This window comes from Leptonychotes weddellii, chromosome 11 (assembly GCF_054177405.1).
Source record: "Leptonychotes weddellii isolate Sample4059 chromosome 11, ASM5417740v2, whole genome shotgun sequence".
NCBI classification, from domain to species: Eukaryota; Metazoa; Chordata; class Mammalia; order Carnivora; family Phocidae; genus Leptonychotes; species Leptonychotes weddellii.
The window spans coordinates 7,394,649-7,398,700 of NC_138379.1; positions in this window are offsets into that span (position 1 = coordinate 7,394,649).

A 4,052-nucleotide genomic window follows, 5' to 3' on the forward strand; every position below is an offset into this window, starting at 1 on the left:
GCCTGCCCCTCCGCCGCCTAAGGGCTGGAGGAGAGGAGGGGCTGGTCCCCCGGCTGCCTCTCCGTCCCTCCCCTCCCACACCCCCAGGTTCCGGGCCACGTGGCACCTCTGCGGCCTGGGCCTGGGGTGGGGGGAGGATGATTCCTGACCTGGAGGCTGGGGGAGCGGGGGGGAAAGCGGGTGGGATTTGGGGTTCCACGGAGATCAGGTCCTGTGGAGCAGCGGCTCCAGCCCGCCCCGCAGCCCCCAGGCGGCAGGGAGGGGGTGCTGTCTCTTTAAGAGCCCTCAGGCGGCTGGGAGCAGATGGCCAGGCCGGCCGGGGCCCCTTGTCCTTTGTGTGGCTTTGCACAAAAGAGGGGGCCAGCTGGGGAGGGGGCAGAGGCAGCAGGTGGGAGGGTGGGGCCTTGCCCCTCCCCCTCTTAACCCTGCGCCATTGCCCCTTGGGGAGGGAGTTGCTCACTAGGACCACGCCTCCTCTCTGGACGCTGTGGCCCCCACAGTTGCCCCCAAACTCCTCGGATACCTCTCCCTTGTCATGTCCCACCTCCTAGGCGGAGGCTTCATCGCACCAGGGCCTAGAGACTTCCCCCCGCTCCCAAACTCCACGGAATAAACCTCCCCTCCTTGCCCCTAACCTCCAGAGCAGAATCTTTCTCTGGTCCTGAGCTCCAGGCTCTAGGGAGAAGTGGGAGCAGAAAGAGATTCTTACAGGGGTGGGGGCGGGGAGGGGGGCTTGAGAGGAGGGACGCCAGTGGCTGGGGGTATCTGGGGCAACCCTAGAGGAAGGAGGCCAAAATAAGCATGATGCTGAGGCCTGGGGGTGAGGGTCTGGGCCCTGTACCCGAGCTAGGTATTAGCCCATAAGGAAGGCAAAGGTGGGGGGGGGCGGATAGGGGGTCCAACTGAGGCCCTGCCTAACTGGGGGTCCGGTGTGGGCAAGATGGAAGACTCCATCATATGAGAGGGCTGTGCACAGGGCTGGCTGCCTGCCAGCCAGGAGAGTGGAGGTGCTAGGCACTGCGAGGTGGCACCTTGCCACTCAGGAGGGGTCAGGCTGGGAGCCTCTTTTCATCTTGTAGCAGACCCCCTTAGGTCAGACCTGCCCTTGGCCCATTCATTCTCCTCCTTTGTCCAGAGCTCCCCACCCTGGGGCTTGGTGCCCAATCCATGATTTAAGAGGAGGAAAAAGGCTCCGTAGGTCTGGCCCGAGGTGTGGCGGGCAACGTGGCCGCGGGCTGGGTGGCCCCATGTGGCCCGACAGCACCGCAGTCGGGTGGGGTCGTGCCTGACTTGCCCGGCCGCCCACAGGAGCCCCCAGGACCAGGCGGCCCCCAGCCGGGTCGTGGCCCGACCGCAGGACCCCGGCCGGCTGGCCGCAGGCAGCGGGTGGGGGCGGGGATCCCTGGCTGGGCCCCGGGTTGCTTCTAAATTTAGGAATCTGATTACAGAGTGGCCGAGGAAGGGAAGGGAGAGGAGGGTGCTAGCGCAGGCTCGGCTCGGTCTGGGCACAGCGGGGTGTGCCCGGGTGGAGGTGTGTCTAGGAATCTGGGGCTCCGGGTGGGAGGGGCGGCGCGCGGGGGCTCCGGCCTGTGTGCGCCGCAGCACGTGCCCCGGGCGGCGGGGACGGGCACGGGCGCAGCTCGCAGGCTCAGAGCCGCCGCCGGTGTGTGCGCTGGCTCTTTGTGTGCCTGGCAGGGTGGCTGGGTCTGGCTTTGAAAGTCTCTGCCCACCCCCTCCCCCATCTCCGTCTGTGCCGCTCTACCCGCTTCCCGGTCTGTCACTCTGCCCGCGCTTGTCCTGGGGGAGGGGGATGCTGCTCCCAGCTGGGGTGACAGTGAACCCAGTGGGGAGGAGACCCGGCTCCTCCCACTCCCTGCAGTCCAGACCTTCCCCTACACCTCCCACTCCCCAACCCTCAGCCCCTTATGCTACTGTTTTGGGGTGCATTCTGCAGCAGTTAAAGGGAACTGAGGTGACCCCTGGGAACCCACAGATGCAGCAGAAGCTAGGCTTGGGCCCAGTAGCTAGCTCTTGGAGGAATTCATTCCTCGCCTGTCCGGCCTCCCATCCGCTCTGGCCCCCAAGGGCGCAAGAGGGAGGGGGTCCCCCTTGCGGAAGGGGGGGGCGGGGAGTTCCTTGGCAGGAAGGGAAATGGAAGGAAAAGCTGGGCTCCACCCGGGCGGGCGGGCAGGCGGCCTCAGGGCCCCCGGGGCAGGCGGCAGTAACCCGAGCCCACTGGTGTGCGGGGCTGGTGTGCGCGTGGGTGGAGCTGACCCCCGACTACTCCTTGGGGGCAGCGGGGGTCTCCCCCCGGGGGCAAGTCACGGAGCCCCGGGGGCCCGCAGAGGGAAGCGCTCTCCACCCTGGTCCTGACCCCACCCCCTGGAGGTCTAGCCCCGGCCCCCAGGCCCCGCCCCCCGGGCCCTCCCTCCCACCCCAGGGCCAGATGTTCAGCTGGCGGAGGCATCGGCTGGGGGAGGGGTGCTGAGGCCGCAGCCGGCACTACTTCCCTGCCAGCAGCTTCATTGTGTGCGCGAGGAGCGAGCGGCGGCGGAGAGCGGGCGAGCGAGCAGCAGCCCGAGCGCGGCGGGGAGAGCGAGCGCGCCGGGGAGGGTGCGAGGCGGCGCCCGCGGCTGCGCTCCGCCCGCCTCCCGGCAACTCTGCCCTGCGCGACGCGCCGTGCGCGCCGTCCCGCCGCCGCCGCCGCCGCCGCCGCCGCCACCACCACCGCCGGGGCCCCGCCGCCTGCCGTCGCAGGCAGGGGTCTGGTCGGGACAGGGGTCCCCGCCCGGGGACTGGGGCATCCCGGTGCAGCCGAGAGGCGTGCAGCCCGCGGGGGGCGCCATTTGCGCCGCAGCGCCCGCCCGCTCAACTGCGTGGGCGGGAGGGCGTTGGGGCTCCGGGGCGCCCCGAAGGCAGGGTGCCCCGACTTCTCCGGGGGAGCCCCAATCCCGTGGAGCGTCCAGAGCGAGCGCGCCCCAGCCGCACCGGACCTTGCGCTCATCCCCCGCGTACCCCACTTCTGCACAAACTTTTCTGACGCCCTCGCCCGTGGGGGTCGCGGAGAGCGCTGAGCTGTCCGCAGGGCTCCCGCCCCGCCGGACCCTAGCCACGCTGACCTCCTGCCTCTCGTAGCCTCAGTGGCGACCTCTCCAGGCCGGGCCGGGCACGGCACCCGAGGCGAGCGCGGCAATCACCGCGGCTCTCCGAAGGCTCCCGCGCCCCCCGGGGCAGCTGGGCGGGGTAATGCCCTCGGTGATGGAGAAGCCGAGCGCGGGCTCCGGGATCCTGTCCCGCAGCCGGGCCAAGACGGCGCCCAACGGCGGACAGCCCCACTCGGAGGATGACAGCAGCGAGGAGGAGCACTCGCACGGTGAGCCCGGCGGCCTAGGGTTAAAGGTGCACCGGCAGCGGGGACGCGAGTGGGGCGGGGGGGAGAGTAGCCGACCACGGGCGTTTTAGACTCGTGGTTCCTGCCCCCTAGGACTGGAGCCTCTGGCTTGTTTCTTCCCCAAGCTTGGGGGCTGCCGGCACGGGGAATCTGGAACCTGGGCCCCTAGCTGCCGAGGAGGCGGTCCTGCCCACCCCCGCCCTGCCCTGCCCTGCCCTGCCCTGCCCTGCCCTCAGTCTCTGAAGGACTCAGGCGGCCCTCCTTGCCACAGTTTGGGCTCCATACCTTGCCACCTTGCAGGGGACTGAGGTCTGGCTGGGGCAGGGGCTGGAAAGACACTTCCACACCGAGCTGTGAGGCTCATGTGGTGGGGAGGAGCCTTGGATTCCCTGCAGGGCTATGGTCCAGGTCTAGGGGCAGCACCCCCCTCCCCCCAGCCAGAACAAAGGGCTCTGCTTGGCCTGGGCTCTAAACTGGCCCCTTGTCCTTGCCATCACCCCGCCCCCCCCACCCCCTCCACTATGGGCTATGACTAGGCAGGGTCTCATCTTCCAGTTTCTTCTGTGGCTGAGGGTAACTGAGGGGAAGATCAGGGAAAAGTGAGCCTTCTGGAAGGTGAGGGCGCTGGGTGGTCAGGAAGGAGAACCCCAGGCCAGCCACC